General features: G+C 50.7%; 1 protein-coding gene across 5 annotated transcripts in view; it reads right to left on the reverse strand.

Moving 5' to 3' along the window:
• The window catches only part of GAS7 (growth arrest specific 7), a 247,581-nt gene that overhangs the window by 102,035 nt on the left and 119,307 nt on the right, over positions 1-26,239 (reverse strand). The window contains exon 1 of one of the 5 annotated variants that reach the window (XM_051824488.3): positions 21,196-21,463. The exons of the other annotated variants lie outside the window; for them this stretch is intronic. The gene's annotated coding sequence lies outside the window, so the exon portion shown is untranslated. Of the gene's footprint in view, positions 1-21,195; positions 21,464-26,239 lie in introns of those variants that run through there. 5 annotated transcript variants of the gene reach the window in all.

Here is a 26,239-nt window from a genome sequence, read left to right on the forward strand (position 1 = left end):
CTTGGCTCCTGGCTTCGGATTGGCACAGCTCCAGCTGTTGTGGCTATCTGGGGAGTGAACCAGCAGACAGAAGACCTCTCTCTCTCTCTTTCTCTCTCTCTCTTGTTCTCTGCCTCCACCTCTCTATAACTCTGCCTTTCAAACAAACAAATAAATCTTAAAAAAAAAAAAAAAAAAAAGAACAAGTGTTGGTGAAAGTGTAGAATAACGAGAAATCTTGTGCACTGCTGGTTGGAATATATAGTGGTGTAGCCCCTATGAGAAACAGTATGCTGATTCCTTAAAAATGTAAACATAAAACATAGAATTACCAAATGATCTAGCAATTCAACTTGGGGGAATATATAGAAAATAATTGAAAACAGGGTCTTGAAGAGTTATTTATATCCCATTCATACTAGCATTATGTACAACAGCCAAGAAGTAGGAACACCACAAGTGTCCATCAACAGAAGAACGGGTCAACCAAAATGTGGGGTAATAAACATGATGGAATTTTACTCTGCCTTAAAAAGGAAGGACATTCTAACACATGCTAAAACGTGAAACCTCAAGGACATCATGCTAAGTGAAATAAGCCAGTTACAGGACAGCAAATGCTATGTGGTTCTACTTAGACGAGAGACCTACAATGGAAAAAGTCAGAGGGGCTGGCACTGTGGTGTTGCGGGTAAAGCCGCCACCTGCAGTGCCGGCGATGCTGCTTCAAGTCCCGGCTGCTCCACTTCTGATCCAACTCTCTGCTGTGACCTGGGAAAGCAGAAGATGACCTAAGTCCTTGGGCCCCTGCACCCACGTGGGAGACCTGGAAGAAGCTCCTGGCTCCTGGCTTCGAGTCAGTGCAGCTCTGGCTGTTGTGGTCATCTGGGGAGTGAACCAGCAGATGGAAGACCTCTCTCTCTCTCTCCTTCTCTCTCTCCCTCTCTGTAACTCTGCCTTTCAAATAAATAAATAATTTTTTTTTAAGTCAGACACAGAAAGCAGAATGACGATGACCAGGGCCTTGGGGAAGGTGAGTGGGGAGCAGCACAGATGAAGAATTTCTGGAGGTGGACGGAGGTGACGGCTGCACACCAATGCCAATGTCCTTAATGCCACTGACCCACACACTGGAACACAGTGACAACGGCACACTGTGTGCCATGGACATTTAGCCCCAACAGAAAACAAAATCTGAGACTCACAGAGATCGCATAGGTCAAGGGACCCTGTGACACTTCAACTATGTCACGAGATAGACAAGGACAGAATGTCTAGGGAGGGGTAACACATACCCTGGGGAAGCCACCTAAGCCCCCTGGTGAGGGGTAAGGAGCCAGCTCGACTAGAAGATGAGGCTGGCCTCTATGCAGGACTCACTGCTATGGTTTGGATGTGACGTGTCCTTGAGGGTCCCTGTGTTGGTAGCTTGGTCCCCATGGTGGCCATGGTAGCAGATGGTATGGAATTTTAAAGAGGTTGGGCCTGGGCCAGCACCACGGCTCAATAGGCTAATCCTCCGCCTGCGGCGCTGGCACACTGGGTTCTAGTTCTGTTCAGGGCACCGGATTCTGTCCCAGTTGCCCCTCTTCCAGGCCAGCTCTCTGCTGTGGCCCGGGAGTGCAGTGGAGGATGGCCCAAATCCTTGGGCCTTGCACTCACATGGGAGACCAAGAGAAGCACCTGGCTGCTGGCTTCAGATCAGCGCGATGTGCCGGCCGTAGCGGCCATTGGAGGGTGAACCAACAGAAAAGGAAGGCCTTTCACTCTGTCTCTCTCTCTCACTGTCCACTCTGCATGTCAAAAAAAAAAAAAAAAAAAAAGAGGTAGGGTGTGGTAGGAGACCCTTTCACTGCTGGAAGCTTCCACAGAGGCCCTGGGCTCTCTCAAAAGAGTGAGTTGTTAGAAGAATGACCCAGTCCCTAAACCACTCTGTGGTTAGAAGAACCACCCGGTCCCTGAATCACTCTGTGGTTTCTTCTTAGACTGTGACTTCTCCTGTACATGCTCCTGTTGTGATGTCCCTGGCTGCTGGGCCCTCCCCAGAAGCTGAACCAATGGGAACACCTGGGCTTGGGCTTCAAAAAGTTTTGAGATTAAGAAGCCTCTTTTCTTCATAATCAAGCCTGCCCCAGGGATTTCGTTATAGGAATGAAAAAACAGACTAAGGCACTTACATGGTCTGTTTCACGCTCAGTCTTGGGGAGGCTGTAGCAACCTCATGTCAATCACAAGTTTTTCTTTTAGGAGCATGGCATGCTGGGAGGCTCCTAGGGTGGGTAACAGTGTGCCTCTGACCCATCAAGTCCTGGCTTCCACACCTACGCCCCCACCTTTTAAGTCTCCTCTCTTCCATGCCTGGTAGCAGGGCTCTTCTCTTGCTTCTCCAAGCTGTCTAGGTCTCTCTCCTTTTTTTTTTTTTTTTGACAGGCAGAGTGGACAGTGAGAGAGAGAGACAGAGAGAAAGGTCTTCCTTTGCCGTTGGTTCACCCTCCAATGGCCACCGCGGCCGGTGCACTGCGCTGATCCGAAGGCAGGAGCCAGGTGCTTCTCCTGGTCTCCCATGGGACTTGGGCCATCCTCCACTGCACTCCCGAGCCACAGCAGAGAGCTGGCCTGGAAGAGGGGCAACCAGGACAGAATCCGGTGCCCTGACTGGGACTAGAACCTGGTGTGCCAGCGCTGCAAGGCGGAAGATTAGCCTACTGAGCTGTGGTGCTGGCCCTAGGTCTCTTCTTTTTTAGAGCTCTCGGCCTGGTCCAAGCGCTGTTTCAGGCCTCCCATGTCTGACATCACTTAATCTCCCCAACCAAATCATCCCCATTCTATCATCCTCTTCATCAGCAGAGGCTGTTGGGTAGATCGGGATGGCTGGGTAGGAGGGAGAAGGAAAGAGGATGACACTCCAGGCATGTGGCTCCCAGCATGTGGTCCAGGAACAAACAGGGAGGAGAGTCAGAGACCAGGGAAGAGAGGGGAGAGTAGCTGATGGAGGGAGCTCGGGGAGCCATGAGACAAGTGATGACAAATTTCAGACTCTTTGCTAAGCAAGGAGAGGCTAGGGATGGGTTCTGAGCAGGAAAGAAAATACTCTCAGGGCTGTGCTTTGCAGAAATTATCAGGATACCAGTGTAAAAAAAGGTCAAAGGTGAGGGAAAGACTGGAGACAGGAAATGGGTTATGGGATTCCCACCCTACCCCCCCTCCCTGCCTTTCTTTTTCTCTCCCATCATAAAAATAAGAGCAAAGCCACATTTACACCTACACTTGTAAAATGGTCCCAAACCAGCCAGTAAGAGGAGGTAGGCACTGTGGGAGACAGGGGGAGTCCCCTGTTCACTGCCAAGGTTTTTTTTTTACACCTTCTTTCTGGGTTGGGGGAAGGAAGGCAGGGTGGAGGGATCCACACATTCACCCCAAAGGTCAGACACACTTGGAAAAGAAACAGATAGCACCGAGGCATTTTTCTGCTCTCGGAAATGGGCTCCCACCCACTTCCTTTGGCCCTAAATGGTCAAGATCTTCACTTCCGGCCCTTTCAGTTTTATGGAGTTAAAATGGCCGGGGAAGCTTCCACGGTGTATGACTTCTTGGTTTTATAATCACAAGAAGGAGACAGTCTGAAAGCCATTAGGCACCAACAGCTGCCACTGACACCACTTTGACACCGCATCACACAGATGAACAGGCACAATCGCAGACAACACACCGCTGCAGGCAACACACAAAAGTCACTGTCACTACCAATTCCAGGATGGCCCCCAGCTAATGTCAAGGGACCTTTCTGGGCCATTATACACCAAGGTGCTAATCTACTCTGACCGGAGCTAAGAACAACACAGTAGTCCTCCAGGTATTTTATGCATATGGTTGCCCAAAGTTACTATCTCAGGTAGGAAAGACTTGCCCTTATATTTTTTGGGGTTTGCTGGGTGGGTTTGTCCTAGTGTTTTAATTCAGCAGGTACCTGAGTTTTAATCATCCTCCATCATTAGAGCTGACTGGGGGAAGCAGCCAAGTACTGATCTCTCCTTCTGGCCTCTGTAAGTAGGTGGATTTCTACATAGGGCACCAGGTGCACAAACAAAATACAGCAGGAAATCTGTGATCTAAAGGCAACATGATTGACAATCGTTCCTCTTGAGCTGAATTTTTCTGAGTTTAATGGGGTCAGATGAGACCAAGCCTCTTGCTATTATTCTTTGTTTCAGCTGAGTTGAAAACTATCAACCAAAACAGGCCACATTTGCTGTAGGCCTTTGTCCTCCTTAAAACGAGTCTTGTCTTACAATGATTATTAATAAGAAAGAACATCTGGGTATGGCGATGACTCACTGTTTCTAAATGCTTCATCGTCATGAAGGGGAAAATTCTTCATCAGCTGTGCAGTCTCCAGGGCACAGGGCCTCTGGGACCCTCCCAAATCCATATGTGGCCCCTTGGCCATATGATCAATCAACGCATTAACAGTCACTAACTGACCCTTTTCTGGGCGCTGTGGAAGATGCAGGCGAATGTTCCATGGAGGATCTGACTTGTGAAATTTGGAAGATAAATCACAAACCCAAGCGAAAAAAAGGAGTCACTGTGGAGGGGGCCTGATGATAAATCAGCAGACAATTGGAGCTTTCAGAACTCAGAGGCGGGAGGGGAGGGGTTGCTTCGGGCTGGAGGGGTCAAGGGCCGCTTCTCAGAAGATACAGAATTCGCCTCCCGGTGGGGACAACAAGGAAGGGCTTGACCAGAGGGAGGGGGGCGACGTGAGAAGCAGCACATGGCTCAGGAACTGGTGAGACCCGGGCAACAAGTCAAGATGATGCCAAAATGGAATGAGAGAAGCCAGAACCAGGAACTGGGGGAGACCCAGCCACAGTGCATGCCAATTTGGGGGAACGTGGCGGAGCCTGTTGGCTACATCCAAGTTCAAAGTGTCTAGCCCTTGGTGTGTGGAGCTGAGGCTCCCGCACAGAGATGGGGAAACCCAACGGGTTGACTCCAAGTTCAGAAAAGAAAGGCAGGAGAGAGCTGAACGTTGAGTCCTCTCTCACCCAAGCAGAGTGGGAGGAGGAATTGTCCCCCACACTCCTAGGGCCCAGGCATTCCCTCTGCGCCTGCCATCAGCACAGCAGGCAACACCCTCTTGGCTCATCCCCTAGACTCTGAACGGCAAGAACCAGGTCTTTGCACTTTCCCCCCCAAGCCTAACCCAGTGCTCAACACTCAGGGGCTACGTGGGAGAATCCATCTGAAAATGAACTCCAGAAATCAAAGGTGATTACGAGAAGAAATATGCAGTCAAGAGTGTCCCAGTGAGATGAGCACTGTCTGAACACAGGGAGGGTGTGCCCCCTGTTTATCTTGGAAAGCACATGGATGAGTGGAGCTATTGATCACAGTCACAGGAGCAGAGAGCAGGAGCACACAGAGGGAGGGATGTGAGCGGAAGACGTCATTTTTTTTTTTTTGACAGGCAGAGTGGACAGTGAGAGAGAGAGACAGAGAGAAAGGTCTTCCTTTGCTGTTGGTTCACCCTCCAACGGCCACCATGGCCGGTGCACCGCGCTGATCCAAAGCCAGGAGCCAGGTGCTTCTCCTGGTCTCCCATGGGGTGCAGGGCCCAAGCACTTGGGCCATCCTCCACTGCACTCCCGGGCCACAGCAGAGAGCTGGCCTGGAAGAGGGGCAACCAGGACAGAATCCGGCGCCCCGACTGGGACTAGAACCCGGTGTGCCGGCGCCGCTAGGCGGAGGATTAGCCTAGTGAGCCGCGGCGCCGGCAGATGTCATTCTAACAGCAACAAAGACCAAAGGGCTGATTCCAGGCCCGCAGTGAGATGAACAGATGGCTTCTACACGGTGGTCACAGCCAGTAGGGTCGAAGCCTCCTGTACCCCCAAGGATTCCCTGTGTCGGGGAGCTCCCTGCTTTGGAAATTCCCCAGCTGAGTGTTCCCCAATGTCAGTCATTCACATTCCACTGTCACCAATTGACCCCACTGCTGCGTATCAGCAGGACTATGAGGTACGCAGCATTTTTTTTCCAAATTGACTTATATTCAACTTAAATTCAACCTAGCATTAATAGCTGTGAAATCAACTTGTTTTATTTTTCAATTATTACACTCTAAAATAAATATAACTTAAAAACTGTTATCTCAACATGGCCTAAAATTATCCTACTGATCCTTAGCTGTGAACATGGCCCACTTTGAGAGATACTGTCTCCTGTTACAGGTAAAAGTTCCACGCAGCACACATGAAATAGTTTAAGAATTTCTTTTCCCAATTCCAGAAAAAACAAACTTGAATTCTCTCCTGGAGGCTGGAGTTGTTTAGGTTGCTGCTTGCACTGCCAGCATCCCAGATTGGAGAGCCAGTTTGAGTCCCAGCTCCTCCCCTGCCAATCCTGCTAATGCTCCTGGAGTGCAGCAGAGAAAGGACCTAGAAGCTGGACCCTTGCTAACCTGTGTGAGACCCGTAGGAGTTTCTGGCTCCTGGCTTGCCCTGGTCCAGCCCCAGCTCTTGCAGCCATGTGGGAGTGAACCAGTATATAGATGCTTGCTCGCTCTCTCGCTCTCTCTCTCTCTACATCTCTCTCCCTCTCTCTGTGGTTCTACCTTTCAAACAAGTAAATAAATCCTAAAAAAATAAATTATCTGCCAAAAGCAGGAATGAGGTCCCCAGCAGGTGCATCTGAGTCACTCCTGGGAGGTCAGTGAGCACCGTATAGGGAAAGGTAGGGTCCTTCCATGGTCAGGAGACAGTGACCCCAGAAACACCTCTGTTGACATTTGCTCTGAGAGAGCAAATAGTGAGAATAGCAATAAGAGGAAAAGCCGAGAGAAAAAAACTCACCCGAGGTTAAAAAAAAATAAAAATGATGGGCAATCAGAATCGGTGGGAATAAAAAAAGCCCATGGGGTAGTGGGGCAAGGAGAGAACACCCCAGAACAGAGAGCAGTTGTAAAAGGGGCACAGCAAAATGACAGCTGAACTGGAGCAGGAGATGGATACGTCTCTACACCACGGTTAAGCACCTATGCAGGCAGGCTGGCCCTCCCCCCAGTGCACAGAGCGTCAGGGTCAGCAATGGCCTATACGTCCTGTCTGCTGGTATATGCCAAGTCCACAAGGGCCCTGCCTTGTTGCAGAGTAGGTAGAGAGAATTGGGCATTTGACTTAGTGGTTAAGATGTATGGAAAAGACACCATAGCCCACAGTGGAGTGCCTGGCTTTGATACTTGATTCCGACTCTTGTCTCTGCCTTCCTGGGATGCAGCTGCAGGCAACTGGTGATGATGGCTCAAGTAACTGAGTCCTCTCCACCCCTGTAGGAGACCCAGGGTGCATTCTCAACTCCCAGCTTCAGCCCAGCCCAGTCCAAGCTGTTGCTGGCATCTGGGGAGTGAACCAGGGGATGGGAGTGTTCTCTGTCTCTCTCTTTCTCTTTCTGTCTCCCAAGAAGAACAGAAAGAAAAACATGCAGAACCAGGGTGAGGAGACACCATCTTGAAGGTTCAAAGGAAGAACACTTTTCATAAAATCATTCAGAAACTCAGGAAAGTGCCTGAAGGCAAGAAGCTTTGCCCTCTTTGAAAGAGGAACAGAAAATCATAACAGAAAACTCAGCCCAAATACAGAGGATGACATAAGAATGAAAATGGATGAGGCAAGGATTATATGAAAACTCTAACATAAATCCACATAAGCAGTTGTGGATACCTAAAAATATAAACAACAAAATGAGTGACTGGGAAGGCACATGTTCAAAGTTCCCCAAAATGGCAAAGACTAAAAAGCAAGGAAATAATAAGTCAATATTTAAAAAGTGTTCCATTAGAAAAGACCAGGATAAATAGATCCAAGTTAATAATCAAGTACAGAGACAATAAGTCATAGAACAGCCTGCATACAAACAGGCAAAGAGAAAAGTTTACCTTCATACTTCTTGGCCGGCCCCACGGCTCACTAGGCTAATCCTCCGCCTGCGGCGCCGGCACACCAGGCTCTAGTCCTGTTCAGGGCGCCGGATTCTGTCCTGGTTGCCCCTCTTCCAGGCCAGCTCTCTGCTGTGGCCAGGGAGTGCAGTGGAGGATGGCCCAAGTGCTTGGGCCCTGCACCCCATGGGAGACCAGGAGAAGCACCTGGCTCCTGGCTTCGGATCAGCCTGGTGCGCCGGCTGCAGCGCGCTGGCTGCGGCGGCCATTGGAGGGTGAACCAACGGCAAAAAAAAAAAAAAAAAAAAAAAAAAAAAAAAAAAAAAGAAGACCTTTCTCTCTGTCTTTCTCTATCCACTCTGTCAAAAAAAAAAAAAAAAAAAAGTTGACCTTCATACTTCTCCTCGCCTTTACTAAAGGCTAGCGAGCACCTCTCACTAAAGGCCTCAGGTGATACTGCTGGATCACGCACAGGGGCTGCACCAGAGTCGGGCATTGCCCCTTGGAATGTTCTAGAAGACAAATCCCACGAGGTGAAAGTTTCAGGGCCATCGTCAGTTTTGTAGATATTGTTCATCATTTGTTGAAGGATGGAACACACTGATCTGTAATACAAGTTTCCATCTGAAAAGACTGATCCGAGACACACACGTCTACTGAGTTGTATTCACACTCGTATGCACGGATTTCAAAAAAATTTCTGCACAAAATAAAGTGTAATTCCATTCCACAAACTTTGTGACAGAACCCTGGTATTTCATGCACAAAACAAACAGGCAGGCCGGTGCCGCGGCTCACTAGGCTAATCCTCCGCCTTGCGGCGCCGGCACACCGGGTTCTAGTCCCGGTCGGGGCGCCGGATTCTGTCCCAGTTGCCCCTCTTCCAGGCCAGCCCTCTGCTGTGGCCAGAGAGTGCAGTGGAGGATGGCCCAAGTGCTTGGGCCCTGCACCCCATGGGAGACCCAGAAGAAGCACCTGGCTCTTGGCTTCAGATCAGCGCGGTGCGCCGGCCGCGGCGGCCATTGGAGGGTGAACCAACGGCAAAAGGAAGACCTTTCTCTCTGTCTCTCTCTCTCTCACTGTCCACTCTGCCTGTCAAAAAAAAAAAAAAAAAAAAAAAAAAAAAACAGGCAGGTTCTCTTGGGCACACTAGTGAAAGTACCACCCACTTACCCTCCAGGCATGGAGGGTAAACCAAGATTAGGAAGAAGACAACAGGAAATTAATGACATAAGTGTTTCTGGGAATCAATTCTCGCTCAGTGTAGACAGCCCCCCAACTCAGAAATACAGCTGTGTACCATCGTCTGGGTGGATCTGCCATCTTGGGGGGTGAAACTGGTGCCTGGTATTCCATCCACCTGCTCCCATCCTCCCGGGGAACCAGGACAGTGTCTCTCCTGCACTGTCACTGGAGGTGGGTGACATGAAACCTGGGCCATGCAGCAGGGACATGTACAGTTTCGGGCATGGCCCTCTCTGTCCAGGCACAGGCCAACAGTGGGGGACTATTGCAGCTCTGGGGACACTGCTGGGAGAATCAACAAACAAGAAGTCCTTGTTCCCTGCCTCCACCAAAGCCACACTGTGCTCTGCAGAGCACCATCGTGGCCACTTTCTTCGCCAGGGCTCATACGTCATGATTTTTCTGCATGTTGAAGACTCATACCGAATGGGCCAAGTCTCTCTTTTTAAACTATTCTTATTAAATCAGGAGAGACTAAACCACCACCCGGTGGCTGTCTTCAAAATCCACTATCATTCTCTCTCCAAGAACTGTTCTTGCTTTAGCGAACGCAGTGTGAACTTTTTTTTCTTCGAAACATTTACTTATTTGAAAGAGCAACACAGAGAGAGAGAGACCGGGGAGGGGGGATGGGTAGAGAGAGCGAGAGAGCTTTTCCTTCCAGTGGTTCATTCCCCAAATGCCCTCAGTGGAAGCCAAGACAGGAACTCCATCCGGGTCTCTCACATGGGTGGCAGGGGCCCCAGCACTTAGGCCATCTTCTATTGCCTTCCCAAGCGCAATGGCAGAGAGCTGGATTGAAAGCAGAGTGGCTGGGACTCGAACCCGTGCTCCAATATGGGATGCCAATATGGCAGACCAAGGCTTTATCCTCTGTACAATGCCAGCCCCTGAGATCTCGACCATGGGAAATAACGCTCTCCTTACCTCAAACAAAGACACGAAAATGTTTACAAAGACTGTCTCTATAGTGCAGGATTCCTCTGGTTCTTTTAATTATATTTACTTTGCCACATTAAAATTTTTTTAAAAAAGATTTATTTATTTGAAATGCAGAGTTACAGACAGAGAGAGGGAGAGACAGAGACAGAGGTCTTCTATCTGCTGGTTCATTCCCCAAATGGCTGCAATGGCTGGAACTGGGCTGATCCAAAACCAGGAGCCAGGAACTTCTTCCAGGTCTCCCATGTGGGTGCAGGGGCCCAAGGACTTGGGTCATCTTCCACTGCTTTCCCAGACCATAGCAGAGAGCTGGATGGTAAGCAGAACAGCTGGGACACGAACTGGCACCCATGTGGGATTCTGGTGCCACAGGTGGAGACTTAACCTACTACGCCACAGTGCCGGCCCCAGTGTTCTTTTTTTATTTAAAAACGTTTTTTATTTTATTATTTTTATTTTTAAATTACTTTTAAAATAAGGAAAACCCCTCCTGCCCAAATCAGGATGTACAATTCTAAATTCCCAAGACGAAGATACTTTACAAAGTTAGTTGAAAATGGAATTAAAAGATATTTTTATTTTGGTGTACATTTTTTTTAAATCCATGTGTAGTTTTTTTTCATGATATGTATTCTCCTTGAACTTTTTTTTTTTTTTGCTACTCCTTGTGTGGTCTTAATTACATAGAAAAATATATACAATGAAAAACAAAACTAAACACAAGAAAAAAAAATGAAACTCATGCTCCACTCTTTTATTATATCTATTCTTCTGCCTTTCCCAACTTTTTCAAAATGAGCATATTAATTTAATGCATCTAAAAATGAACTTATTTCTATTAAGTGAATGTATGAAAATAGTCTTATTTAAAGTATTCAAATCATGTTAGCAAAATCCCCCTTGACATATCCCATCTCACTTGCTGACACTTAAAATGAACATCATTTATCAGACTGGGGTTCACTGTGCTATCTTTCAAATGGGGGGCAGCTTTATCTTTAAGATAATGAAGAGGATGTGATGTTATAGAACTTTCTCAACCAATGCAAGGATGACACACAAATTAAGAGCTGGAAGAGGGAGCTAGCATTGTGGCGGAATGGGTTAAGCCACCGCCTGCCATATCAACATCTCATGTGAGCACTAGTTCAGGGCTTATCTCTTGGCTTTGGCCTGATCCAGCCATTTGGAGAGTAAACTGGCAGACAGAAGATCTCTTTCTCTCTCTGTCTCTCCCTCCCTGTGTTGCTCTGCCTTTCAAATAAATAAATAATTCTTTGAAAAAAGAGACCCTAGCAATCATTTGATCCCATCTGTCCATTTTAGAGAGAGGAAAACTGAGACCCAGAGCCCTGGGCTGAGTCACCCTCTCCACAGTCCCAACACAGAGTCCCCTGCCCCTTGCCCCAAGGCTGCCCTACACCTTGGTGTGGACATTACCCTCCTGGCTTCAGGACTCGCGTGTGGTCAGCCGGTACAGCAGAAGCCAAAGCTCCAGCTAGGACCCAGCTGACCTCCTAGTGCTCTCTGAAAGGTGACCTTTTCCATCCAGCCTGGCTCTCTGCTCAACCACAAGCCACTTCCCATCTGCGTGCAGCCAGTGAGCCTCACGGAAGCAGGGAGGAAACATCTGGGTACACAGGAGGCCTGAAGTCAGAAACGCACTTGATGTTCCCTTTTGGCAAATGCTCTTTTGACATCCCTTCCTCCCCCCCGACCCCTTATTGAGACGCAAAGCTCCATTTGAAGGAAGAGGCCTGGAATCTTCCAGAAGCTTCTAGAAACCCCAGCCTCCATTCTGCCACAGAGATTCCCAACACAAGGTGGGCATGGGCTGCACTAAGGTGAGGGCAAGACAAAAATAGAAGATCTGTGTCCCACGAACCCCTCAGCAGGGCACAGATACCCATCTGCTTGCCCCATCCCTAGCTTCTGACCTCCAGCCAGTTCAAACTGGGGTCCTAACAGGGTTTCCCAGCCATATAACCTTGAACACCTCACTTCACCTCTGTGAACCTCATCTTTTTGTCTTTTCCAAGCATGAACTGGAAACACTACCATCTACTTCACAGTATCTGCATAAAGACTCCTAAGAGGACAGAACCAACACTGGCTATGTACTAACCTTGCCCCATACCTTCCTATCCCTGATCAGTCACCAAGTAACCTTTGAGAAATGCCAGCAGCTGAGGCCCCAGGGCTGCATGAGTCATGTTGCATGGGCTTTCCCAACAACCTAGTGCAACCTCTCTGGGATGACACCTTCTTACCACTGGGACACAGACTGAGCCTATCGAATGAGCCAGAGGAAAGGCAGGTGAATGAGTCAAATTCAGAGAACCATCAGATGGGGCCAGTAAAACCCACAGCGTTGAGAACTCCAGAGTTGCCCAAACCATCCTTGCAAGCTGGTGGGCTGAAGTAAATGACATCAAAAAACAAATGTGGTCCTTGACCAAGATCTGCAAACCAGCCAAGCCACAACCCTGACAACCACCCAGAAGCAGGCTGTGCATGTCACAGTTTCAACTTCCTCCCCGTGGGCCAGGAGACCCCCAGAGAGCACTCCTCCTTGCTTTCTTCAAGCTCCTGAAAATGAGACAGGTTGGGTAAGAGGAAGGGAGAAAAAAAAAAACAACCAGAAACAGGGGTTTCCCTTTTTCCTTGATAATGGATGTCTCCAATTTGTCAATTCCACTGCCTGTATTCACTATTTGATCTTTTTGTTGCTCCTGGTTGCTAAGGCACTGCCAATTGTGGTCCAGTAACCTCTGATATACTGCAGCTTGTTTTACCCTCACAGCAACCCCGGGAGGGAAGTATTTCTTATTTTCACTTTATAATTGGGGTGGTTTGAACCAGCTGTTCTGGCTCCTATGGTCGTCCTAATTCCTCCTCACCCCAGGCTGCCCGGATGCTACCATCTTCTCTTCTTTACACCTGAGGCTCCCCTGCAGTGCCCAGGAATCCTCTTTCCAAAGGCAAACACGCCAGGGGGGTGGGAAATCACAGTGGAAGCCAGGACCAGCCAAACCCCTAATTATCAATTTGACAGAGCAGAAGGCAACCACTGAGTGCCACCCCCCTGAGAGCATCCTTAACTGGAGGGAAACATCCCAGAGGGTGGGACACAGGAGGCTAAGAGGGTGGGAAGGGAAGTACCTAGACAAGCATTTCCTCAACAAAGAGCTCTGACCAGCACCCAGGGGTGCAAGGACTCCCCGAACACAGGTGAACTGAGCAGCACAGGCAGAGCACCTATGAGCAGGCAGCTTCGTGTCTGAGCTGGCAGAGCTGGGAGCTCCAGCAGGCAGCCCTGCCTGCCCAGGCAAGAGCAAGAAGCAGAGGCAGCTAGCGGCTCTGCTCTCACACTACTGCGCTCCAGCCCCGTTTACCTGGCAGTCCTCTCATCCAGGCTGAGTTCCGGAAGCCTGGGTTCAAGTCTCCAGCCTGGAAGGGGAGCCACCTGACTCTTTGTCTGGCGGGACCGGTTCCTCACTTCTGGTAGACTCCTGGGAGACAGGGCTCCAACCCCAGCCCACCCTCTTGTCCTGTGGTCTGGGAGACCTATGATGAACAGTCATCACCCCCTACTCATCTGAGAACGAGAACAGGGTCCTAGTCTCATCTGTCCCTAGACACAGAATACGCACATAATCAGAGCACGCACTGCATGACAGTGTTTCAGTACAATAGTGGTCCCATGAGATTATAATGAAGCAAATTCCTGTGATGACATCGCAACATGCCTGTCCCTCATGTGTCTGCAGTGGTACGGGGGAAACAGATCAACCGTGTTACCAGTCAATAAAAGCCTCCAAAGCATTGCACATACAGTTAGCTAATGTGCATACTGCTTGATTATAGGTGACTATATAACTAGTTTACATATTTCCCATGCCTTTTCTCATGATCTTGGAGTGTGTTCCTTCTACTTACTAAAAAACAGTTTAGGAGCGAGCATTTGGCTAGGATGCCCATGTCCTATATCAGGGCACCTGGGTTGGATCCCTGGCTCCAGCTTCTGACTCCAGCTTCCTGGAGCCAGACTTCCTGGACTCCACACTCTGGGAGGCAGCAGTGATGGTTCAAGTGATTGGGTTCCTACCACCCATGTGGGAGACCTGGATTGAGTTCCTGCCTTCCAGCTTCAGGCCCTTGGTCCAGCCAGTAGGCACTGTAGACAACCGGGGAGTGAAACAGCAGATGGGAGCTTGTGTACTCGCTCGCTCTCTCTCTCTCTCTCTCTGCCTCTCAAATAAACCAAAGTTTCTCTTTAGAAAGTTTCCTGTAAAACAGTCTGCCATGTTATGCTGGCAGCAACTGTGCTGACCATGCTTCTGGACTGCAGAAAGCGATCGCATGGCATGATGGAGCTATACCATCCTAGTTTCTGTGCCCAGTGATGCAATCCCCTAATGACGCATTTCTCAGTAGAAGCTGTCAGTTTGCCTGGAAAGTGGGTGTCTGAGGTTCCTGGGGTTCCCCACCCACCAAGATGGGGGCGAAGGAGAGAATGCAAGTCAGAGACATAAGCACTGCCCATGTGCTTATCCATTTTAAAGTAGGAGGGGTCTTGGACACAGGGGAGGCCAAATCACACACAAGTTTCTCCAGGATCCAAGACCCTCCAAGTAAATGCACTGGGTGGGGAAGGACTCACTCTCTTGGCTCACACAGGCCATCCCCTGAAGAACCCAGATCAACCGTGTTACCAGCCAGAGGGATGCTGCAGGCAGCCACGTGACCACCTGTGACAGAGCACTCTGAGCTGCCTACACTGGATCTGAAATGTAGGTACATGACCAGCTCTTGCCTATGTGGTTTTAAAGAGATGGCACAAGGCATGCCTGGTCCCCCTGGAGCAGCCAACCTGGTCCCTCTTGACAGTAGTCCGTTTTTGGCCTTGTTGCTAAGGTCACAGACCACAGTGCCACGGGAAGGCTGCCCAGGGATTATCTCTCCGGGAGGCCTGGAGGCACCAGGCATCCCCTACAGCTCCTGTGTTGGAGGCGTAGTCCTCAAAGCAACAGTGCTGAGAGCTGTGACCTGCAGGAGGCGATGAGGTCGCGACAGCCCTGGCATCATGCATGGATGAGTGCCACCATGGATGTGGGTCAGTTGTTGCAAAAGCAAGTCGGGCCTCCTCTTCATGGGCTCCCTCCAGGTTTCTTGCCCTTCTGCTTCTGCCACAGGAGGGCATGACAAGAAGGTTCCTCCCGTGGCCGGCGCTGCGGCTCACTAGGCTAATCCTCTGCCTGCGGCGCCGGTACTCTGGGTTCTAGTCCCAGTTGGGGCACCAGATTGCTCTCTGCTGTGGCCCGGGAGGGCAGTAGAGGATGGCCCAAGTGCTTGGGCCCTGCACCTGCATGGGAGACCAGGAGGAAGCACTTGGCTCCTGGCTTTGGATCAGCGCAGCGCACCGGCCATAGCAGCCATTTGGGGGGTGAACCAATGGAAGGAAGACCTTTCTTTCTGTCTTTCTCTCTCACTGTCTAACTCTGCCTGCCAAAAAAAAAAAAGAAAGAAAGAAAGAAAGAAAGTTCCTCCTGATTTTGTTGTCGTGATCTTGACCATGAGCCAACTACACTGCTTTTCTTTATAAGTCTGGATTTTTTTTCTTTATAAGTATGGATTCCAGGACAACAACACAAAACCCTTCTAAGACATTGCTCCTTGTAGCCCTAGGTGAATCCACAGGGGTAAGTGCTGAATAGTTAGCTGGTGGCTTGGCCAAAAGGGACTAGGATTTGCCGAGACCCCAAAAGACTCCTGCAGCCCACTTGGCATGTGCAGAATTCCACGTAGAGGAGACTCTGAACGCCTTCCTGTTAGCTAGGTGTCCTTGCCTCTCTCTCCACTGCCCCAGGTCTCTCTCAAAAGGATGGAAAACGAGAGTGACAGGTGCTGGCACCTGCTCCACACTCTGAACATGACAGCAGTGACACTCAGACATCAGTAGGCATCAGAGGGGTGCTGAGAACACAAACTGAGGGGTCCCACCCTCCCCATTTCTGAATCATGAAACGTTGGATGGTGCTGAACATCTGCATTTCTAGAAAGTTCCTAAGTGATTCACCTGCTGCAGGTGTGGGCCTCGCTGATTTTGAGGGGGGGGGAACTGTTTTGAGTCTATACCTGGACCTAGAAAATTAATCTTTAGCACATTGCTAAATTCACCTTCAGGAAGAAACAGACTCTCACACTTTTATGAAAAGCATGGTGCTCCTACATAGAGGTGAGTATAGGCGACAGTTCCGCTTCTCTAGCCATAAGATACAAGTTCTAAATGAAACAATCACAATAGTTCCACCCTTGGCCTCCATGCTGGTGGGCAGCAGAGATGGGTGGGGACTGTGGCAAACTGGAAAACCGGCTACTCACCATCAGCACTTCTGTGTCCACGAGGGAGAGGAGGCTCGGGGTTGCCAGAACATCTCATTTTTGCAAGAGACACTAGAAATGTGAATTCTTAATGTGAAGTGTGCTGATTTTGAGATGTTGGCAACCAACTCAAAATGTTTTAAATGAAACCTCAGGCAAAATACAAAAACAAAACAGTAACAAAAGACTCCCAACAGTTCTGTATTTGATTTTGCTCCCTGGCCACCAGCAGGCGAACCCTGGGTGTAACTACTGGGTATCAACAGAAGCAGGCAGTTGACAAGCGGGTTCCCCAGTCTTAAGGATGCCAGCTTCCAGGGGAGACCTGTGTGTACTCTCCAAGGGCTGCCAACTAGTACCCAGCTCCCTCCTAAGAGTTATGCCCCCTAGCCTGGGCCTAACCTTCCTTGGCAGACAGGCACAAATAAAGGTATGGCTGGCTGGTGCCACGGCTCACTAGGCTAATCCTCCGCCTGCAGCGCCAGCACCCCGGGTTCTAGTCCCGGTTGGGTCGCCGGATTCTGCCTGGTTGCTCCTCTTCCATTCCAGCTCTCTGCTGTGGCCCGGGAGGGCAGTGGAGGATGGCCCAAGTGCTTGGGCCCTGCACCCGCATGGGAGACCAGGAGGAAGCACCTGGCTCCTGGCTTCGGATCAGCACAGTGCCGGCTGTAGCGGCCATTTTGGGGGTGAACCAACAGAAAAGGAAGAACTTTCTCTCTGCTCTCTCTCTCTCTCTCTCCTCTGCCTGTCAAAACAAACAAAGAAAAAAAGGTATGGTGCAGTGGGTTAAGTCACCACCTGCAAGTTAGCATCCCACGCCAAAGCACTGGTTCAAGTCCCAGTTGCTCCACTTCCAATCCATCTCCCTGCTAATGCACCTAGGAAAACAGCAGAAGATGGCCCAAGTGCTTGGGGTCCTGCCACCCAGGTAGGAGAACTGGATGGTGTTCCAAGCTCCTGGCTTTGTCTGGACTCAGCCGTGGCTGTTGTAGCTGTTTGGGGAGTGAACCAGCAGATGGAAAATCTCTCTCTCCTTCCTCTCTGTCACTGTGCCTTTCAAATGAATAAATAAATGAATAAATGAATAAAAAGGTTTCTGGGGGCAAAAGGGACCCTGGGAAGTCTGTCCTGCTCAGTCTCTGGATAGAGGAGTGCCCCTTCAGCTGATGGACAGGCCCGGAAGGAGAGCAGGTGTGAGGGAGCTGACACAGGCTCAGGAGTGAGGGGTCTGCACATGGGCAGGGCAGGGAGAATGAGAAAGCGATGGGGGCGGGGAGCAGGCTGCTGGAAGATCAGGGGTTTGGAACCAGGGAGAAAGTGAGCCAGGCACAACAGTGTGGGGGAGCAGAGACGCACATCCAAGGGTCTGAGTGTGAGATGACGGGCAGAGGTGCCCATGGTAGCAAGGCCAAGACGCTGGAAACCAGCACTCTGTGACCACAGAGCATGATGGGAAGGAGGGTTGGATGTGGCCTTGTAGGAGAGGTGCGGAATGCAAACCCGCAGGGCTCAGGGGTGGGGGAGTGTGTGTCATATGGCCACAGAGGGCTGTAGCATTCTCTGCAAGAACCACACTCTCGGGACTGGCCCATGGCACACTAGGTTAATCGTCCGCCTGCAGCGCTGGCATCCCATATGGGCACTGGGTTCTAGTCCCAGTTGCTCCTCTTCCAGTCCAGCTCTCTGCTATGGCCAGGGAGGGCAGTGGAAGATGACCCAAGTGCTTGGGCCCTGCACCCGCATGGGAGACTAGGAAGAAGCACCTGGCTCCTGGCTTCGGATTGGCGTAGCTCCGGCCAAGACAGCCATTTGGGGGGTGAACCATCAGATGGAAGACCTTTCTCTCTGTCTGTCTCTTTCACTGTCTATAACTCTACCTATCAAATAAATAAATAAAAAATCTTAAAAAAAAAAAAAAAAAAAAGAACCACACTACCCACAGGTGGCTGATCTTTGATATGCTGCAGGCCCTGGGAGAAGAGGCTGCCACCTGCCTGGTCCCAGAGCTCTGGCTTCTCAGTTGGCGTATCCTGGTGTATACTGTGCTGCATCAGCTCCACTCCACTGAAGACCCTCCCTCCTGCTAAGGGAATCCCAGTCATCTCCAGGACAGTGTCCAGGCTCATTCAGCCCCTGCTACACATTGGCACTTTCCATGCTTTTTTATCAAAGCCTGACTCACAGTCAAATAGCACCTTGTCCTTCATAGCCCAATATACACACAGAGCAGCAGGTCCTGCAACACTGCTGGCCCTCGCCACCTGCAGTGCACACGACAGGTTCCCATTGTGTGTGTGTGTGTGTGTGTGTGTGTTTGACAGGCAGAGTGGACAGTGAGAGAGAAAGAGACAGAGAGAAAGGTCTTCCTTTGCCGTTGGTTCACCCTCCAAAGGCCGCCGCGGCCTGCGCGCTGCAGCCAACACACCGCGCTGATCCGATGGCAGGAGCCCGGTACTTCTCCTGGTCTCCCATGGGGTGCAGGGCCCAAGCACTTGGGCCATCCTCTACTGCCTTCCTGGGCCACAGCAGAGAGCTGGCCTGGAAGAGGGGCAACCGGGACAGAATCCGGCGCCCCAACCGGGACTAGAACCCAGTGTGCCGGCGCCGCAAGGCGGAGGATTAGCCTAGTGAGCCATGGCGCCAGCCTCCATTGTGTTTTGCATGCTGGTTGACACAGATTACATGCATGTGTGGTCTGGGACTCGCAGTTCAAAAAATACTGCTGGGATGCGCGTTTGGCACGGTGGTTAACGCATCCCATGTAAGAGTGCCTGGGTTTGGGGCCCAGCTCCATTTCCAATTCCGGCTTCGTGCTGGTGCGCACCCTAGGAGGCAGCAGGTAATGGCTCAGGGGCTCTTGGGTTCCTGCCACCCAAGTGGAAGACCCAGACTGAGTTCCAGTCTCCTGGTTTGTACCTTGCCCAGCCCTGGCTGTGATGGGTTGGGAAACTGGTGCATGGAAGCACTCTCTCTCTCCCCCCCACCCCACCCTTCAAATAAACGACAATAAACATTTCTGAAATAGCTGCTTTACCTGATTCTAATCTCCTCTTTTAGAATCCCCTTCTTGATCTCCAACTCTATCAAAAATTCCTACCAAGGCTTCCTTCATTATACTTCCCTTGACTCATTCAGAGAAATAAATCCTCCTACTGCCACATCGCTCAGCTCCTGAGAACAGACATTGCCCACAGGCACTTAGATTATGATCATGTGAATTTCCTCTTTCCAAGAACAGAGGCCAAGGGGCAGTAGTGGTTAAGAGATACCAACTGGGACACCCACATACCATAGCACAGTGCTTGGGTTCAAGTCCCTTTTCTGCTTCCAATTCCAGTGTCCTGCTAATGCACACCTTGGGAGGCAGCGAGTGATGGTTCGAGTACTGGGGTCCCTGCCACCCACACGAGAGATCCAGATTGAGTTTTTGGCTTCTGGCTTTGGCTCGACCCAGCCCCAGCTATTACAGGCATTTGGGGAGTGAACTAGTAGATGGGCGATCTCTTTCTCTGTCCATCTCTCTGCCTTTCAAAAAGATGAAATGAGATAAGTAAATAATTTGGGAGAGGGCGACATAAAGCAGAGAGGTCATGATTGCAGATCCAGTACTCCAAGTATCAGTCAATTGGCTGCTGTTATAGGAGAGGGAGTCTGAGTGAGATTTTCTGACAACAATAAAATTGCATTGCATTTCACGCCACATCAAGAAACCCAATCTAAAGGGAACTCTTCTGGCTGGCCCCAAATCCGCAGATGCCGGTGTCACCCTGTCACTTACGGGATGCCTTGTGGTATGCAAAAACCACGCTGTCCTAAGATTCATCATGCCCCCATCACAGCCCGAACATCACCCTCCCCAGCTTCACACCCGCTCGCCACAACACCGGGTGGAGTTGGTCCACACCCTCCCCGCTCAGGTGTAGAGAGGGAGCCTCAGGAAAGTTGACGAGGTTGGCACACTGGGAGAGAGTGGCCGAATGCATACAAGCCCAAGTTTTTAAGGCTGGACCGTCTCTTCTCTTTCTGAAACAAGGCTAACTGGTTTCTGGATCCTGTTACATAATGCTGTGTTCGTTCCATGCCCCTGACCTATGACACCAGGAAGGAGCGTGCCTGCATGCTTCCTTCAACGGACCCATGTGCCCACACGACAGAGGGGGACACAAGCATGCCACACGGGAGGGAACGAGACGGTCTCTCCCTGAAAGGCTGTGTGACACCTGGCAGAGCAGGTGACCTCTCTCCGCTTCTGTCTCATCCCCAGCCTGAGGGAGCTGTGCCCACGGACTTTTCCAGGGTCCTCCTGAGAGCTCTCATCATAACATTTGTAGCCATTTGGTTCCTACAGTGGCTGGTTACATTGAAAAAGCAAGAAAGGGCAAAACCCAGGAGGGAGGAAGATCCCAAACAGGAAACCAAGGTACGTCTAAGGAAATCGAAGTAAAACTTGGTGAGTTCGACTCAGCTCCATTGCTGTGCGTAGCCCTGGGTCAGCACCGAAGGCACACGCAAGGGAGTGAGCATGAGGGAAATACACGCTCCATCCCAAGACCCTCCCAAGCCAAGCCGAACTCTGGCCCTGCCACAAGACTGCTCACGGAGGGCTTTTCCTCCTGGAGGGGTTCCTGGCCGCCTGGCCCCCAACCTGCTCCAATCAGCTTGGAGCATCTGTACCGAAGATAAGCAGCCATGCCCCGGTTCCTTCTCACCTCAGCCCCGCGGTCTGTCCTCACGCAAATCCCACACGCTGGTCACTTTCTGCCACCATCTCCACATCCGCCACTTCCCCGTGGCATAGGCTAATTCACTGTGCAAAGCAGCGTTTATATATAGAAAGTTGCAGCCACGCAGGTTAGCATTAAAATAGAGACTTCACGTTGCCGTGGCAACCAAACAAATGATATTCAAAATGAAAAGAGAAGTATTCTGCAATCGGGAAGGCATGTCCACAGCCTTCCAGGGCAGCTGGGCCCCTTGTCCCCGGGGGTGGGTGGGACAGCCTCCGGAGAAGTGCTGTGGGCTTGAGGAGCCTGCTCCGCCCTGTGAGGTCACCCACTCTGGTTCCAGCCGTGGCCATCACCCCCTCACCAGCTCCTTCCCAGAGTACACTTCTGCATGCATCGGACAGAGGCCAAGGCACAGGAGGGATATGATGATCCTGATCAGGGACATGGTTTGCAAAAGCTTTTACCCAGGTGCCATGGGGGCCCTGGTGCTATCACCAAGGATGCTGCCACTGCCCGCCACAAGCAGAGTGCAGAGGCCACCAGGCAGCTGAGCCTCAACCTTCAAAGATGTAGGGGTGGGGGAGGGCAGAAGCAGCCCATACCTCCCCCTCTAAGATTCTAGGGTGCCAGTCTTTTCAGCTTTGCCACCTCCCTTTTCTGCATCCCTCTGGGGTATTGCTGGAAACCCAATGCCACGGGAAGCTGCTGGCTCCTAGATCTGTGACATGGGACATCCTTGTGGGTTCCTCCTTCAGCACAGACACCACTGAGGGTGCCCACTGTGTCCAGGCCAGAAGGTCTGGGTTCTGGACTCCAAGGAGCCACCAAGAGGCTGGGAGCCTTAGAGAACTCTCTGAGCCTTTCTGGAACTCCTTTTTGAAATCAGCTGTTGTCTAGAATGACTGGAGTTAAAAAGGACTGACAATAGCAAGTGTGGACAAGGATGCAGAGCATCGGGGACACTCACACTGCCGGAGAGAATGCACAGTGGAGAAGAACACCCCGGCAGGTTCCCATTCACATGGATCCTAACGATCCAGCAACGCCACTCCTTGACGTGCACCCAGCAGCCGTGAAAACACGTCCTCATAAAGTCTCATCCAGGAATCTTCAGGGCAGCTTTATTCCTAATAAGCCCAAACCAGAAGCCATGCAAAAGGTCAGTGATAGGGCATGATGAGCAAAGTGCAGGACCTCCATACCACGGGAATCCACTTACCCGGAAAAAGGAATGAGCTGGTGAGGCATGCGTGCAACAAGCTGGCTGCTTCTCGAAGGTGTTACACACTGAGAGCCCAGTCTGGAAGGTTGCCTGCTGTGGGATCCCATATATGGGACAGCCTCCAAATGACAACAATTCTAGGGAAGGGGACCACAGCAGTGGCTGGAGGGTGGCATCACACAGGAACACCACAAGAGAATTTGGGGGCCAATGGACCTTCTTCATCCTGCACAGACTCATGTATGTACAGAAATTCATAGAAGCAGATGTCCCAAAATGTCAATTTTACCATATGACAGTCGGAAAGATGCAATGCTACTTCTCCCCCTTGGAAACAAAAGTTATCAGTGATGACAACGGTGTCCCCTCCCAGAACTGTGCAGAACATACAAGGGATCCTCTCCCTTACAGTCAAGTCCAGAGAGTCATTCATTATTAGCATCAATTTTTACCAGCAAAGATCCCCTTCTTGTTCCAGATCGATGCTCTCAAAGTGTGGCCCTCGGACCAGCAGCATCTGTACTCGCTGGGAATTGCTTGGAAAAGACAGACTCTGGGGTCCCACACAGACCTGCTGGGGGGTGGGGCCAGGAGTCTGTGTTTCCACAAGCCCTCCAGGACTACTGGCCTGGATGTACCAAATACAGCCAGCTCGGCTAGCCCATCATGGAATGGTCTGGCCCAGGTCCCTTTGCTAGCAAATAGCCATGGCCAAGGGCCAGGCCTTCCTCCCTATTCTTTTTTTTTTTTTTTTTTTTTTTTTTTTTTTTTGACAGGCAGAGTGGACAGTGAGAGAGAGAGACAGAGAGAAAGGTCTTCCTTTTGCCGTTGGTTCACCCTCCAATGGCCGCCGTGACCGGCGTGCTGCAACTGGCGCACCGCGCTGATCCGATGGCAGGAGCCAGGAGCCAGGTGCTTCTCCTGGTCTCCCATGGGGTGCAGGGCCCAAGCACCTGGGCCATTCTCCACTGCACTCCCTGGCCACAGCAGAGAGCCGGCCTGGAAGAGGGGCAACCGGGACAGAATCCGGCGCCCCAACCGGGACTAGAACCCGGTGTGCCGGCGCCACTAGGCGGAGGATTAGCCTAGTGAGCCGCGGCGCCGGCCCTCCCTATTCTTCTTACTCACTGTCTCTTCCCTTGGAATTTCTTCTCCCCATGTCTTTCCTTAAGCACAACAAGCTCATGTCCTACAGGTAGGAACTAAAGGTTCCATCTGATGGCAACAGGTGACAGGCACACAGCTGGAAGGACCTAAGCTGAAGACCAGCAAGGGGCCCTTGGCCATGCACTTCTATCTTGGGTGGCTCCTGGGCCAGGACCAGAACCGGCTGTTCCAGTCTGCTTCCCGCCCCCAGCTCCTGGAGCAGGTCTGGAATCAAATGGGAACCTCATGGTCCTGTCCCGAACCCTGGAAGAACACAACTTCCTACTTCCCCAGAACAACAACTTCAAAGACACTTTGTATGGTTGCCGGCTCTGAAGCCACACAGAGATGACGGATTACAAGGAAGAAATCAGAACCATATGGATTTCATATTCAGCAAAATAAACAGAATTACAGTATCAGGGTTGGGCCCAAGAAACCAAGGGGCTGTGTGTTTGGCCTAGAGCCCAGGCGTGGTGGCCCCCAGCGCGGGCTGGGCTCTTGCAGCCTGTCCTCCCCACCCACAACTCCCACCAACAGTGCCGGGGGCACCTGGCCTGTTGTCTGTCCCCTCTCGCCAAGGTCTCAGCTAGCAATCCTGCTGTGGCTGACATTTTAGGGTTTTATTGAGTTTTTTATATTCTGTTTTATGGTGCAGTTGAAGACAGTTTAGCGTCTTTTCCAGTTTTATCCAAAGATGGGCATGTAGCGACAGGAATACTGTGGTTCTTGATGATGGTGCAACAGCTCCAAGAACTGGGAGGTGAGGGGGTGCTGGGGAGTGGACAGCTGTGTCTCTCACCCTCCTTTCAAACCACAAGTGCCTTCCTCCCAGAAAAACCATGCAGGGTGCACCCCTCCCCACCTTCATCCCACTGCAGAACACAGAGGGCTCTGCCTTCACCCAACCAGTCTCTGGGGAAACAATATGGCCAATGGGGCCATGCCTGGAGACATTTGCCGGTTGTCACCATGGACCTGGGGAAGTGGGATGTGTAGATTAGTCCCCTATAGCTGCTACAAATCACTGCAAACCCGATGGCTTGAGACAACACACGTTTATTCTCTTCGTGTTCCGGATTTCAGGAATGGGTCTAAATTAGGTCTACATTGAGTAAATCAAGATCAGGGCCAGTTCCTTCTTGAGGCTCTGAGGAAGAATGCTTCCAGGTCCTTTCCAGCTTCTGCAGACTGCCCAAATTCCTTGGCTTGAGGCTCCTTCCTCCCTACTTATCTGTTTATGTTTTCATTTGAGAGACAGAGACCGACAGACCAAGATCTCCTATCTGCTAGTTCACTCCCCAAATGCCTGCAGAGGCTGTGGCTGGGCTGAAGTTGGGAGCCCAAAATTTAATGCAGGTCTTCCAATATGGATGGCAGGGACCCAACTACTCGAGTCATAGGCTATTGCCTCCCAGGGTCTGCAGGAAACTGGAATCAGAAGTTAGAGCCAGGACTCCTACATGGGATTCAGGTATCTCAAATGGTGCTTTAACTACAAGCCACAGTGGTGGGGGTGGAGGCACCTCTTGGCATGGCCATCTCTCTAGTTCTCTCTCTCTCTCTCTCTCTGGACTCCCTTCTCCATGGATAAGCATCTTGGTGGTTATACAAGGGCCACTCAGACAACCCAGGGTAATTTCTCCATTTCGAGGTCAACAGATTTGCAACCTCAATTCTCCCTTGCACATAACCTAGCATATCCATCTGTTCTGGGGATTAGGACATGAACACCTCTCAGGATCATCATGAAGCCTAGTGCGGGAGTTACTGGCATCTGGTGGGGAGAGGCCAGGGGGCTGCTAAGCACGCCATCAGGAACAGGATGGTCCCCACCACATACAGCCACACAGCCACAAGTCAGCACTGTTCAGGCTACACACGTGCAGTCCACACCGCCCAGGCCTCCGCTGGTTCCTGATGTCCCTGACTCAAGTCCACTTCCACAGAGAGGTCAACCATAGAATTTTTAGAGATTGTAGACAAGGTCGGACTCACAATAAGGAGAAACGTTCACCACTCTGTCAAGTATTTTAGGGTCCATCACTGATCAGGTTGTCACTGGATCCTCAAAATATTCTCTAGAGGTATATAGAAAACACGAACTTTAAAAATACATTGACATAGACCTTGCCTACAAAAGCTACAGGAAGAGAGCAGACATAGATACAGCATTTAAATGTGAGGGCCGACGTTGTGGTGCACTTGGTTAGGCTGCTGCCTGTAACACTGGCGTCCCATATGAGCACGAGTTCATGTCCTAGCTGCTCCACTTCCGATTTAGCTCCCTGTTAATATGCCTGGGAAAGCAGAAGATGGCCTAAGTGCTTGGGTTCCTGCACCCATGTAGGAGACCTGGATGGAGTTCCAGGCTCCTGGCTTTGGCCTGGCCCAACCCCAGCCATTGCAGCCATGTGGAGAGTGAACCAGCAGGTGGCAGATTTTCTTTCTCTCTCTCTCTCTCTCTCTCTCTCTCTCTGTCTTTCCCTCTCTGTATAATGCCACATTACAAATAAATATCAAAATAAATCTAAGTCTGTCTGTGTGGATAATTCCAAATAACAAAGCTAATTCTACATTGCTGGGGGGTTGTCATTTGGTGTCAGAAATCCCTAAGCTTGCAAACCAGATGGCTCACAATCCATTCTCCCTCCTGCC

Source organism: Oryctolagus cuniculus, chromosome 17, assembly GCF_051225735.1.
Source record: "Oryctolagus cuniculus isolate XC-2025 breed Fujian yellow rabbit chromosome 17, ASM5122573v1, whole genome shotgun sequence".
NCBI lineage: Eukaryota > Metazoa > Chordata > Mammalia > Lagomorpha > Leporidae > Oryctolagus > Oryctolagus cuniculus.